Raw genomic sequence first — 15,532 nt, 5'->3', positions numbered from 1 at the left:
AGAGCTCATGAGGACCTGGGAGGCTCTATTTGGCCTCCAAATATCCTCTTTCACCTTTCAACACACCTCATTTAGTGTAAATTGATTCATTCAAAGTGGAACATAAAAACACATTTGAATGTGTTAGTGAGCCAGTGCTATACAGGGCATTGGATAATATGGATAACTTGGGTACGAGCAGAAGGATGCTCCTGGACCAACTGACACTCTCCAGAGCCTCCTGCTGATCCCCCTCAGTCCTGCTCTGGCTTAGGCTCAGGCAGAGGCCAGTCGGGTCTTGTGCGGGGAGGCTCAAAGCCCATGGTCATGTCATTCCTGAAATAAAATCCTGCTTAGCATAATACTGAGCTTTGGCAGACGCTGTTTGAAATGCCTGACGGACAGACAGACAGTGGGAGGTGGGTAGACAGGCAGCACTTCAACTAACACAAGTCGATTCACAGCCAAAAAACCATAGATACTGTAAATGTCAGAAGATAGAAGTGTGGTTCTTTCATTTTCATCAGGTCTGTACAAGATACATTATGTTTGCAGAGTGTGTTTCACCTTTCCCACTAACGCATGCTAGTAGTCACATTAAAAACTTTTATTGTTACAAATAATAAAATAAAATGTTTACTAATAATAAGTTACAGATAGTAAGAAGTCTTTTAATCCCAAAATGTTTAATATGCATTATGGGTTTAAGCCCTAAAATGTTTCAATCGAGCAATGTGTTTACTGGAATTAAATTAGAAAATGTGCAAACAAAGAACAAATGTTCTTGATTATCACAAAACAATGCTCTCTAGCAAGTACTGAAAACACTTAAGCAGCGGGTGTGGCATTAGGCACTAGCTAGTTGACTAATTAGGATGATTCAGAGATACTCAAAAGCAGTAGCACTCCTTGCTATCCCAGCTCCCTTTGCAGTTGTGCTCCATTAAAGTGAGGTGGTGGAGGTAGGGAGCGGGAGCCCCATTAAGTTGAACAGCCACCTGACATGAGCCCGTGCTGGCTCCGGGTCGGCCTTAGCACTGCTGCCGATAGGAACCACAGCTACAGTCAGCATGACAGATGTTACGCATACACCTCAAGCAGCCAATGAATGAGTCAGTTTCATCATTCACTTAATTACATTGGCTCAGATCAAAGCTGTATATAATGTACATCCCTGTGAACACTGACAATGAGTCCCTGCTTCCTGACCACACCACCATCCTGCCCACCTATTCATTATATCCCACAGGCTATATGTTTCACTTTGCTGCTTATAAGGTTATCCTCTCAATAAATGACTATGTTAATCTAACGCAAGGCAATGCACAGCAATAAAGTACTGCACACTGTTCTTGTCATATCACAGGACAAATCAGGTAACTTTTTCTGGATAAAGAGAGGGGAGTCTGGAGTGTTCGCTTTACGGTTGTCAAGCTGGAAACAAAAATATATTGCTTCTTCCTGAGACCTAAGGCAAACCCTGGTTGTCTGGAAGGTTAGCCGTAAGGCCAACGTGGTCTGTTGGTTAAAGGCAAATACAGATACAGCACACTTGGCTGTGTCTGTGTGATGACTTTGAATCAACATGGAAAACTGATTGGATTTGCAAAAAGTCATCAACATATGGGAATTTCGTGTTTTTTTCACCCAACTTTTAACCTAAATCAAATGACATGGTGACATTTTTTTGTTGAGTTCACGTTGAATTCACGCTAGTTGACGACTCAACCAAATGTAAATGAAAACTAGACATTGAACTGATGTCTGTGCATAGTGAGAGCTACTGTATGTACGTATCCCTAAAGCACTATTGTACAGCAGGATCATTTTCTTGTTCCAGAGTGACTATATTACTAAGTCAATCGTACAACATGTATCACATATAGGCCTCCTAGATTACTTTACGATCAATCACTTTGGCTCTAGTCTAGTACAGTATGTTGTCTATTTCTCCAACCAGCTGTAACAACAACTGCTGATCTGAAGCCATCTCTTACTGGGATTGGATAGCCTACAAGTAAATTCCAGTGAAACAGTAACTTATGCACCAAATCATCACTGGTAGCTTCACCATGGTGTTCTACAGTAAGTAGACGTCTTCAAAAATACTACATGGAACAAACTATGCTCAAAATAGTACCTGAGTTGTACATTTTTTATAAAAACAGGAGAGTTAGCAAAGTAAGCAGATATACCAATGAAGTTGTTTATGCAGTCTGGCAGCCTTTTTTAGGAGAAACTGTAGCATCTTGTGTATACATGCTAACTGGCCTGTTGTGCATCAAATGAATTCTGTGCAGGCACTGTTTCAAGCATGTCCTTAAAAACAGCGAGTGTTGTCTCCTCATAGCAACAACACCATCATTGCTCTCACCACAGAAAACCTCATAGAGCAAACTCAGTTAGTGAAATCATCTTCCAGGGGATGACGGTTAGACCACAACCGCTCACAGGTTAAAAGTTTCCACCAAACTCTCCGCCTCTGAGTGCTTACAGAAACACAGTACAGTCTCCTTGGTAATCACACTCAACTATCCTACATCTGGTGTGCAGTACATGTCATGAACCTAACATATTTCAACCTTTCAAGGACCACGCGTTCTGTGCATCTGACAGTTTTAATACACTGTATTGAGAAAATGTTATTGTCATCCTGCTGGTTTAACCGTTCCAGATGAGGGAAATAGCAGTGAACAGAAGATCTTCGTAGTACTGTATCTGGGACTCCAAGGCAGTCTTATCTGGAAGACATGAGATGGCCAGATATTCAGGTCTTGGAGAGTTTTTTTTTTTTTTTGAGCTGTCAGAAAAGAATCTCACTCTGAGAATGAGCAAAAACACAGCCGGTTCCTCTCTCCATGCAGGAAGGTGCACTACCCCTCTGCAACAAGCAGAGCAGGCAGACCCCATCTACTTCTCTTTCTCAGGGCTTTATTCAAAGGGCTTTATTGGCATGGGAAACATATGGTTTACATTGCCAAAGCAAGTGAAATAGATAATAAACAAAAGTTAAATAAACAATCAAAAATAAACATGAAACATTACGCTCACAAACGTTACAACGGAATAGAGAGATTTCAAATGTAATATTATGGCTATATACAGGTTTAAGAGAGGTGGAAACTTTTAGCCTGTGAGTAGTTGTGGACTCACCCTAACCGTCATCTCCTGGAAGGTGATTTCACTAACTGAGTTTCCTCTATGAGGTTTCCTGTGGTGAGAGCAATGATGGTGTTGTTGCTATGAGGAGACAACACTCACTGTTTTTAAGGAAACGCTTGAAACAGTGCCTGCACAGTATTCATTTGATGCACAACAGGCCAGTTAGCATGTATACACAAGATGCTACAGTTTCTCCAAAAAAAAGGCAGTCAGACTGCATAAACAACTTCATTGGTATATCTGCTTACTTTGCTAACTCTCCTGTTTTTATAAAAATGTTACAACTCAGGTACTATTTTGAGCATAGTTTGTTCCATGTAGTATTTTTGAAGACGTCTACTTACTGTAGAACACCATGGTGAAGCTACCAGTGATGATTTGGTGCATAAGTTACTGTTTCACTGGAATTTACTTGTAGGCTATCCAATCCCAGTAAGAGATGGCTTCAGATCAGCAGTTGTTGTTACAGCTGGTTGGAGAAATAGACAACATACTGTACTAGACTAGAGCCAAAGTGATTGATCGTAGAGTAATCTAGGAGACCTATATGTGATACATGTTGTACGATTGACTTAGTGATATAGTCTCTTTCTTTTTATTTATTTATTTTTTATTTAACCTTTATTTAACCAGGTAGGCAAATTGAGAACACGTTCTCATTTACAATTGCGACCTGGCCAAGATAAAGCAAAGCAGTTCGACACATACAACAACACATAGTTACACATGGAGTAAAACAAACATATAGTCAATAATACAGTGAAAAAAATAAGTCTATGTACAATGTGAGCAAGTGAGGTGAGATAAGGGAGGTGAAGGCAAACAGATATATGTATAAATAAATAAAAATATAAAAAGGCCATGGAGGCGAAGTGAGTACAACACAGCAAGTAAAATAAAAACTAAAAAAAACACTGGAATGGTTGGTTTGCATTGGAAGAAAGTGCAAAGTAGAGACAGAAATAATGGGGTGCAAAGGAGCAAAATAAATTAATAAATAAATACAGTAGGTAAAGAGGTAGTTGTTTGGGCTAAATTGTAGATGGGTTATGTACAGGTGCAGTAATCTATGAGCTGCTCTGACAGCTGGTGCTTAAAGCTAGTGAGGGAGATAGGTGTTTCCAGTTTCAGAGATTTTTGTAGTTCGTTCCAGTCATTGGCAGCAGAGAACTGGAAGGAGAGGCGTCCAAAGGAAGAATTGGTTTTGGGGGTGACTAGAGAGATATACCTGCTGGAGCGCGTGCTACAGGTAGGTGCTGCTATGGTGACCAGCGAGCTGAGATAAGGGGGGACTTTACCTAGCAGGGTCTTGTAGATGACCTGGAACCAGTGGGTTTGGCGACGAGTATGAAGCGAGGGCCAGCCAACGAGAGTGTACAGGTCGCAGTGGTGGGTAGTATATGGGGCTTTGGTGACAAAACGGATGGCACTGTGATAGACTGCATCCAATTTATTGAGTAGGGTATTGGAGGCTATTTTGTAAATGACATCACCGAAGTCGAGGATTGGTAGGATGGTCAGTTTTACAAGGGTATGTTTGGCAGCATGAGTAAAGGATGCTTTGTTGCGGAATAGGAAGCCAATTCTAGATTTGACTTTGGATTGGAGATGTTTGATGTGGGTCTGGAAGGAGAGTTTACAGTCTAACCAGACACCTAAGTATTTGTAGTTGTCCACATATTCTAAGTCAGAGCCGTCCAAAGTAGTGATGTTGGACAGGCGGGCAGGAGCAGGCAGCGATCGGTTGAAGAGCATGCATTTGGTTTTACTTGTATTTAAGAGCAGTTGGAGGCTACGGAAGGAGAGTTGTATGGCATTGATGCTCGCCTGGAGGGTTGTTAACACAGTGTCAAAAGAAGGGCCAGAAGTATACAGAATAGTGTCGTCTGCGTAGAGGTGGATCAGAGAATCACCAGCAGCAAGAGCGACATCATTGATGTAAACAGAGAAGAGAGTCGGTCCAAGAATTGAACCCTGTGGCACCCCCATAGAGACTGCCAGAGGCCCGGACAACAGACCCTCCGATTTGACACACTGAACTCGATCAGAGAAGTAGTTGGTGAACCAGGCGAGGCAATCATTAGAGAAACCAAGGCTGTCGAGTCTGCCAATGAGGATGTGGTGATTGACAGAGTCAAAAGCCTTGGCCAGGTCAATGAATACGGCTGCACAGTATTGTTTCCTATCGATGGCGGTTACGATATCGTTTATGACCTTGAGCGTGGCTGAGGTGCACCCATGACCAGCTCTGAAACCAGATTGCATAGCGGAGAAGGTGTGGAGTGATTCGAAATGGTCGGTAATCTGTTTGTTGACTTGGCTTTCGAAGACCTTAGAAAGGCAGGGTAGGATAGATATAGGTCTGTAGCAGTTAGGGTCAAGGGTGTCCCCCCCTTTGAAGAGGGGGATAACCGCAGCTGCTTTCCAATCTTTGGGGATCTCAGACGACACGAAAGAGAGGTTGAAGAGGCTAGTAATAGGGGTGGCAACAATTTCAGCAGATAGTTTTAGAAAGAAATGGTCCAGATTATCTAGCCCGGCTGATTTGTAAGGGTCCAGATTTTGCAGCTCATTAAGAACATCAGCTGACTGTATTTGGGAGAAAGAGAAATGGGGAAGGCTTGGGCGAGTAGCAGAGGGGAGGGCAGTGCTGTTGTCCGGGGTAGGGGTGATCAAGTGATCCTTTCCCCCGTTCCTGACGTCAAGTGGATAGGCCTCATTTCTACCTATTACATTTCTCTATCTCTCGCTCTCTTTGTCTTTCTCGCTTTTGCTCAGAGTTCTAAGGTCTACCGGTTGAACTCTGTGGGATGATGAATGTGGTGTGGCCATATGGAGAGGTGTGATTTTACATGATTTATTTAGGAGATTCCCCACACGCCCTGACCAAACTAAAATAAAGACATAAAAAAGGAACTAAGGTCAGAACGTGACATTCATGTCTGTACGCTACTCGTGTTTCTTGTTTTGTTCCATGTTCGTTTATTTATTAAATTCACTCCCTGTACTTAATTCACTCCCTGTAATTCACTCCCTGAACTGTTTCGGCTGGGAAGCATGCGGATGCCTTTACATTTAGCATGGCCTCTGGTTATTCTCCACCCATCTTGTGGGTGATGCAGCTCAAATGTTTCCAAACCTCAAGTCTTTCCACTAGATCTGAGCATTGCTAGATGAATGTGATAGCACGCATTTTACTCTGCATGGGGAGGTTACAGTACAAGCAATTGAGAATGAAAATCAGACACACCTTAAACTAGAAAAATAATTCCATTGATTTCATGAAAGCAGTTAAGACAAAACTGCTATATAATACTATGCTAGGGAATTAATGGGCATTTTTGTTTAATGAAATAGATCTTAATTAAGGCCATGATCAGAGCCAAATGGGCTTGTTTGTAAACGTCCATAGTATTTCCCTTAATTGCGTCTGAAATCTCCTTTTCTTCCAGCAGTTCTGTTATGGAACAAGTACAAAACAAACACATTTCTTCTTGTTGCATTTTGTTCAAGAATGTATGTATCCCGTGAATTACTCTCGGTAGAGCAGGGGTAGGCAACTAGATTTTTGTCAGAGCGGATGGTCGGGGGGCCCGGAACATAATTATAATAATTTGTACACTGCAAATTGACCACAACTAAGCCCATAAAGTATTTGAAAATAACAATCATTTTATACCTTGATTACATTGAGACATGATCACAGATGTCTCTTTTTTTATTTGTGGGAATATTGGGAACAGATTTCCTAAACAACCTTTTTTTTTTTACAGTTGTTTACAGATGAAACTGATATTGTTGCATCGGCTAGAGTCTCCCGTTTCATATGCGCTATTGCAGCTACGAGATTCACAGGCACAGGAAATCGTTCTTTTTGTCTGGATAGGACAGAAAATGTGACGTGTCGCTCACTATTCAAATAGACGATTCACTGTGTTTGTGAACCTCACAGCGGTGCTTGCAAGAATAGTGCATATGAGTCGGGACAACCAGCGCTTTTAGGGAATCTAAAGCAATTGATGTTGGGACGTTCACAGAGGGCGCTGTACACAGAAATATCCATTGGAACCGGTCCAGAACCACTCAAAGTCTCCTATATAGGGAACTTAACATCTATACTTAACCATAATGCAGGCCACAAAAAGAGACAGTGAGCAGCCTTGCACTGTTCCTGGCATCATCACTCCAGAGCACAGGAGACTGCTGAGGGGAGAACGGCTCATAATAATGTCTGGAATTTAGTGAATGGAATGGTATCAAACACCTGGAAACCATGTGTTTGATGTGTTCAATACCATTCCATTAATTCTGTTCCAGCCATTACTATTAGCCCATCCTCACCAATTAAGGTGCCGCCAACTGTGCTCCAGAGCCAACTGAAACCTCTTGAGACAAACGTTTCAAAGCTATGCAACCATAAAACACATAAGCCTACACACTAGAGTTCTTCACAGGTGATCCGGAAAGGACCTGTGGCTTTCCCACCCGAATCAATATGCATAATTTATTTTTGTTTTTAAAGAGACACATTCTGAATAGACCCAAGGACAGTAGGACCCGTTCCAAAAAGGCCCATGGAAAACAGAACCAAACAGTCCCGTGCTGGTTCGGATCCGAGAAACCCGTTCATATCCGAGAGTAGAAAGAGAGAGAAAAAGAAACCTCAGACTGGGCGCTGCCAGCACGATCAATAAACAAGTGATATTGGCCAAATGATCCACAGTTATGCGTCCTTAAAAACGGACTGAAGCAAATTACAAAAAAACAATGAATTATGTTCCGATGTGTAGCAAATTCAAAACTGTATAGCCTATTGTTTTGTAGCCTATTTTTTTCAAAACAATAATTGTCCACCTCACGGTTCAGCTGTCAGACATTTGAGCGCTAAATGCATCAGGGCATTGCATGCATATAGGCCTAGGCATCCACTGTATGATATGAATATTTAACAAATGAATATAAAGGAAGAGAAGCTTAGGCCTAGCCCTAGAGAGACCGAGAGAAAGATAGAGATATGCCGGCTCCATGTTCCCGACACCGACATGCATTTCTTTATACTTATCTGCTGCACAGACATACAGTTGAAGTCGGAAGTTTACATACACCTTAGCCAAATACATTTAAACTCTGTTTATCACAATTCCTGACATTTAATCCTAGTAAAAATTCCCTGTCTTAGGTCAGTTAGGATCACCACTTTATTTTAAGAATGTGAAATGTCAGAATAATAGTAGAGAGAATTATTTATTTCAGCTTTTATTGCTTTCATCACATTCCCAGTGGGTCAGAAGTTTACATACACTCAATTAGTATTTGGTAGCATTGCCTTTACATTGTTTAACTTTGGTCAAACGTTTCGGGTAGCCGTAAACAAGCTACCCACAATAATTTGGGTGAATTTTGGCCCATTCCTCATGACAGAGCTGGTGTAACTGAGTCAGGTTTGTAGGCCTACATGGTCCTACACGCTTTTTCAGTTCAGCCCACACATTTTCTATGGGATTGAGGTCAGGGCTTTGTGATGGCCATTCCAATACCTTGACTTTGTTGTCCTTAAGCATTTTGCCACAACTTTGGAAGTATGCTTGGGGCCATTGTCCATTTGGAAGACCAATTGTGACCGAGCTTTAACTTCCTGACTGATGTCTAGAGATGTTGCTTCAATATATCCACATAATTTTCCTCCCTCATGATGCCATCTATTTTGTGAAGTGCACCAGTCCCTCCTGCAGCAAAGCACCCCCACAACATGATGCTGCCACCCTCGTGGTTCACGGTTGGGATGGTGTTCTTCAGCTTGCAAGCATCCCCCTTTTTTCTCCAAACATAATGATGGTCATTATGACCAAACAGTTCTATTTTTGTTTCAGCAGACCAGAGGACATTTCTCCAAAAAGTACGATCTTTGTCCCCATGTGCAGTTGCAAAACGTTGTCTGGCTTTTTTATGGCGGTTTTGGAGCGGTGGCTTCTTCCTTGCTGAGCTGCCTTTCAGGTTATGTCGGTATAGGACTCATTTTACTGTGGATATAGATAGTTTTGTACCTGTTTCCTCCAGCGTCTTCACAAGGTCCTTTGCTCTTGTTGTGGGATTGATTTGCACTTTTCGCACCAAAGTACGTTCATCTCTAGGAGACAGAAGGCGTCTCCTTCCTGAGCGGTATGATGGCTGCGTGGTGCTATGGTGTTCATACTTGCATACTATTGTTTGTACAGATGAACGTGGTACCTTCAGGCGTTTGGAAATTGCTCCCAAGGATGAACCAGACTCTTGGAGGTCTACAATTTTTTTTCTGTTTTTCTGAGGTCTTGGCTGATTCCCTTTGATTTTCCCATGATGTCAAGCGAAGAGGCACTGAGTTTAAAGGTAGGCTTTGAAATACATCCACAGGTACACCTCCAATTGACTCAAATTATGTTGAATAGCCTATCAGAAGCTTCTAAAGCCATGACATAATTTTCAGGAATTCTCCAAGCTGTTTAAAGGCACAGTCAACTTAGTGCATGTAAACTTCTGACCCACTGGAATTGTGATACAGTGAATTATAAGTTAAATAATCTGTCTGTAAACAATTGTAGGAAAAAATACTTGTGTCATGCACAAAGTAGATGTCCTAACCGACTTGCCAAAACTATAGTTTGTTAACAAGAAGTTTGTGGAGTGGTTGAAAAACGAGTTTTAATGACTCCAACCTAAGTGTATGTTAACTTCCGACTTCAACTGTATGTGTACAGAACGAGGCTAATTTGTTAATTTTCGATCAGAATATTTTTTTATAAACATATTAATTATATTGCAAGATTAAAGGAGTAACTCTGGCATGCCTAAAACATTCTTATTCACCTCAAGTTCAACTGTCAGAGTCAGTTGGAGCCCTGGTGTGCACGGCCTTCCTATAGTATGCCTACTGGTAATTCTATTACATTGTGGCAAACACAACATTACAGACGGAACTTAATTTGGACAATGAAAATGGCTCAACAGAATTAAACAAAACACGTGTTGCATATTTAAGAACTGGTTTAAATCATCACAAAAGTTTTGAACAGGCTCTTTTTGAATCAATTACCAACAAAGGCAAGTGCTTACCGTAGGCCTACCCAACAAATTACAACAATAGGCTAATGCCATTATTTTACAACAGGCCTACTTGTAACCTGTCTTGAGCTAAATACGGAGCAAATCATGTAAAAGACAGTTCAAACTTAAATTAGCCAACGAAAATATCTCAACACAATAAAACAAAACACTTTTTGCATATTTAAAGACATGTTTTAAATTCTTAAACAGCCCTATAATATTAAAAATAATGATACACAATAATAGTAATGATAAAACAAATAATAAAAATACAAAAATAACAAAATTTAAAGTTAGAAAATTTTATCAAACCAGAATAGCGTGTTGCACACATGCAGTCCAGCTTTGTCCACTACAATATTAAAACTTGTTCCCGTGGACATTCCCCTTGTCAGCTTCTTTTGACTATACTCTTTCTCCTCTAACTTTACCTATACTTCAATGAAAAAGGCCTCCATCTTTGTAATCAACAGTAGCCTAGGCCAAGGTTCCTTCACTCGCTGTCTCTCTCTCTCCACAGCAGCAGGAGCAAGTGAGGTTAGCAGCCAGAACCAGTTTCAGGTGGACATACAGTGGCTTGCAAAAGTATTCACCCCCCTTGGCATTTTTCCTATTTTGTTGCCTTACAACCTGGAATTAAAATAGATTTTTTAATTAATTTGATTTACACAACATGCCTAAAACTTTGACGATGCAAAATATTTTTTATTGTGAAACAAACAACAAATAAGACAAAAAATAGAAAACTTGAGCGTGCATAACTATTCACCCCCCCAAAGTCAATACTTTGTAGAGCCACCTTTCGCAGCAATTACAGCTGCAAGTCTCTTGGGGTATGGCTCTATAAGCTTGGCACATCTAGCCTCTGGGATTTTTGCCCATTCTTCAAGGCACACAAGTAGCCTAGTGGTTAGCTTTGGGCCAGTAACTAAAAGGTCGCTAGATTGAATCCCTGAGCTGACATGGTAAAAATCTGTTGTTCTGCCCCTGAACAAGGCAGTTAACCCACTGCTCCTAGGCTGTCATTGTAAATAAGAATTTGTTCTTAACTGAATTGCCTAGTTAAATCAAAGTTAAATAAAAAAAAACTGCTCCAGCTCCTTCAAGTTGGATGGGTTCTGCTGGTGTACAGTAATCTTTATGTCATACCACAGATTCTCAATTAGATTGAGGTCTGGGCTTTGACTAGGCCATTCCAAGACATTTAAAATGTTTCCTCTTAAACCACTCGAGTGTTGCATTAGCAGTATGCTTAGGGTCATTGTCCTGCTGGAAGGTGAACCTCCGTCCCAGTCTCAAATCTCTGAAAGACTGAAACAGATTTCTCTGTATTTAGCGCTATCCATCAATCCTTCAATTCTGACCATTTTCCCAGTCCCAGCCGATGAAAAACATCCCCACAGCATGATGCCACCACCACCATGCTTCACTGTGGGGATGGTATTCTCGGGGTGATGTTGGGTTTGCGCCAGACATAGCGTTTTCCTTGATGGCCAAAAAGCTCCATTTTAGTCTCAGAGTACCTTCTTCCATATGTTTGGGGAGTCTCCCACATGCCGTTTGCTTATTTTTTTCTTTAAGCAATGACTTTTTTTCTGTCCACTCTTCTGTAAAGCCCAGCTCTGTGGAGTGTACGGCTTAAAGTCGTCCTATGGACAGATACTCCAATCTCTGCTGTGGAGCTCCTTCATGGTAATCTTTGTTCTCTTTAATGCCCTCCTTGCCTGGTCCGTGAGTTTTGGTGGGTGGCCCTCTCTTGGCAGGTTTGTTGTGGTGCCATATTCTTTCCAATTTTTAATAATGGATTTAATGGTGCTCCGTGGGATGTTTAAAGTTTCTCAATTTGTTTTTATAACCCAACCCTGATCTGTACCTCTCCACAACTTTGTCCCTGACCTATTTGGAGAGCTCATTGGTTTTCATGGTGCCGCTTGCTTGGTTGTGCCCCTTGCTTAGTGGTGTTGCAGACTCTGTGGCCTTTCAGAACAGGTGTAGATATACTGAGATCATGTAACACTTAGATTGCACACAGGTGGACTTTATATAACTAATTATGTGACTTCTGAAGGTAATTGGTTGCACCATATCTTATTTAGGGACTTCATAGCAAAGGGGGTGAATACATATGCACACACCACTTTTCCGTTTTTTATTTTGTATAATTTTTTGAAACAGGTAATTTTTTTCTTTTCACTTCACCAATTGGGACTATGTTTTGTATGTCCATTACATGAAATCCAAATAAAAATCGATTTAAAGTACAGGTTGTAATGCAACAAAATAGGAAGAATGCCAAGGGGGATGAATACTTTTGCAAGGCACTGTAAACTATACGTTTTATTGAGTTGCAATTGGCTGACACATATAGCAAGCTCGCGCAGTTCTCATCACCTCAGACAAATTAAATTAACAGAGGACGGGTCCAATCGGGTCCAGGAAGTAAATCAATTGTAATTGCACATACTAAAGACCTGTGGCAATTATATCAGACCCAACCCAGATCTGAGACAAAAGTCGGAGGTCCCGGGTCGGATCTCTGAATTTCGGGTCTGTTGGACCCATGAAGACCTCTGCTACACACAAGCACTCACCATGCCACAGGTGTACTGTATCACAATCCAGTAGCATGTAAACCAGTACTATGTTCTGTGCACTGGATAATATGTACAGTATGCTAGTGACATACAGTGCATTCGTAAAAGTATTCAGACCCCTTGATTTTTCCCAAAGATTTTACGTTACAGCCTTATTCTAAAATGGATAAGATAAAACATTTTCCTCATCAATCTACACCCCATCACGACAAAGCAAAAACAGTTAGAACATTTATTGGGGCACATTTATTACAAATAAAAACAGAAATAACTTATTTACATAAGTATTCAGACCCTTTGCTATGAGACTTGAAATTGAGCTCAGGAACATCCTGTTTCCAGTGATCATCCTTGAGATGTTTCTACAACTTGATTGGAGTCCACCTGTGGTAAATTCAATTGAATGGACATGATTTGGAAAGCCACACACCTATGAGGTGTGTAAGGTGTGTAAGGTCCCACAGTTCACACCTGTGAGGTATGTAAAGGTCCCACAGTTCACCGCGCATGTCAGAGCAAAAACTAAGCCATGAGGTTGAAGGAATTGTCCAAAGAGCTCCGAGACAAGATTGTGTTGAGGCACAGATCTGGGGAAGAGGACGAAGAAAATTCTGCAGCATTGAAGGTCCCTAAGAACACAGTGGCCTCCATCATTCTTAAATGGAAGACGTTAGGAACCACCAAGACTCTTCTTAGAGCTAGTCACCCGGACAAACTGAGCAATCGGGGGAGAAGGTGCCTTGGTGAGGGAGGTGACCAAGAAGCTGATGGTCACTCTGACAGAGATCCAGAGTTCCTCTGTGGAGTTGGGAGGACCTTCCAGAAGGACAACCAGCTCCACCAAGCAGGTCTTCATAGTAGAGTGGCCAGACGGAAGCCACTACTCAGTAAAAGGTACATGACAGCCCGTTAAAGGACTCTCACACCATGAGAAACAAGATTCTCTGGTCTGATGAAACCAAGATTGAACTCTTTGGCCTGAATGCCAAGCGTCAAGTCTGGAGAAAACCTTGCACCATCCCTACGGTTCAGCATGGTGGTGGCAGCATCATGCTTTGGGGATGTTTTCAGCGGCAGGGAGTGGGAGACTAGTCAGGATCAAGGGAAAGATGAATGGAGCAAAGTACAGAGAGATCCTTGATGAAAACCTGCTCCAGAGTGCTCAGGACCTCAGACTGGGGCGAAGGTTTACCTTCCAACAGGACAACGACCCTAAGCACACAACCAAGACAATGCAGGAGTGGCTTCGGGACAAGTCTCTGAATGTCCTTGAGTGGCCCAGCCAGAGCTCGGACTTGAACCCGTTCTAACATCTCTGGAGAGACCTGAAAATTGCTTTGCAGCGACGCTCCCCATCCAACCTGACAGAGCTTGAGAGGATCTGCAGAGAAGAATGGGAGAAACTCCCCAAATACAGGTGTGCCAAGCTTGTAGTGTCATACCCAAGAAGACTCTATGCTGTAATCGTTGCCAAAGGTGCTTCAACAACGTACTGAGTAAAGGGTCTGGAATACTTATGTAAATGTGATATTTCCATTTCCCATTTGTAGTAAATTTGCACAAATTTCTGAAAACCTTTTTTTGCTTTGTCATTATGGGGTATTATGTACAGATTGATGAGGAAGAAAAACAATTTAATCCATTTTAGAATAAGGCTGTAACGTAACAAAATGTGGAAAAAGTCAAGCGGTCTGAATACTTTCCGAATGCACTATATGACATGAAATATTCCGCAGTGAAATAGAGTTGTGTACCCACCCAAAAATATACTGAACAAAAATATAAATGCAACATGTAAAGTGTTGGTACCATGTTTTATGAGCTGAAATAAAATATCCCAGAAATGTTCCATCCGCACAAAAAGCGTATTTCTCTCATATTTTTTCACTAATTTGTTATTATTCCTGTCAGTAAACATTTCTACTTTGCCAAGATAATCCATCCACCTGACAGGTTGTGGCATATCAAGAAGCTGATTAAACAGCATGATCATTACACTGTTGCACCTTGTGCTGGGGACAATAAAAGGCCACAAAAATGTGCAGTTTTGTCACACAATAATACCACAGATGTGTCAAGTTTTGAGGGAGCGTGCAGTCGGCATGCTGACTGTAGGAATGTCCACCAGAGCTGTTACCAGAGCATTGAATGTTAATTTCTCTGCCATAAGCCGCATCAAACATCGTTTAAGAGAATTTGTCAGTACGTCCAAACGGCCTCACAACCGCAGACCACATGTAACCATGCTAGCCCAGGACCTCTACATCTGGCTTCTTCACCTGTGGGAACATCTGAGACCAGCCACCCGGTCAGCTGATGAAACTGAGGCGTATTTATGTCTGTAATAAAGCCCTTTTGTGAGGAAAAACGAATTCTGATTGGTTGGGCCTGGCTCCCCAATGGGTGGGCCTGGCTCCCAAATGGGTGGGCCCACTGTATGACCTCCTAGGCCCAACCATGGCCCAACCAACCATCCGTATATGGTTTGTAACTAAATTGTTACATATTGTGTTTATATTTTTGTTCATTATATATGAGTAATTTATATTCTAAATAAAGGCTAGCAATCATTAGCTTACACGTTGGGGGAAAATATAAGTAAGTGTGAACATAATAAAGGCTGCTGAAGCTAATAGCCTGTAGAGCTTATGCCGTTAGCCTTAGTTCATTTCTTTGCCTTGCTCTCTCTGCAGAGGGCAATCCTTGTTCCCTCCATT

General features: G+C 41.6%; 1 protein-coding gene across 1 annotated transcript in view; it reads right to left on the bottom strand.

Annotated features, from left to right (window-relative positions):
* slco3a1a (solute carrier organic anion transporter family member 3A1a) overlaps nucleotides 1-15,532 on the bottom strand; it is a 66,960-nt gene that overhangs the window by 18,191 nt on the left and 33,237 nt on the right. The gene's annotated exons all lie outside the window — the stretch shown is intronic.

Source organism: Salvelinus fontinalis, chromosome 12 (assembly GCF_029448725.1).
Source record: "Salvelinus fontinalis isolate EN_2023a chromosome 12, ASM2944872v1, whole genome shotgun sequence".
Taxonomy (NCBI): Eukaryota; Metazoa; Chordata; class Actinopteri; order Salmoniformes; family Salmonidae; genus Salvelinus; species Salvelinus fontinalis.
Note: the sequence above shows the minus strand (reverse complement) of the source record. Positions and strands in the feature narration are given on the sequence as shown.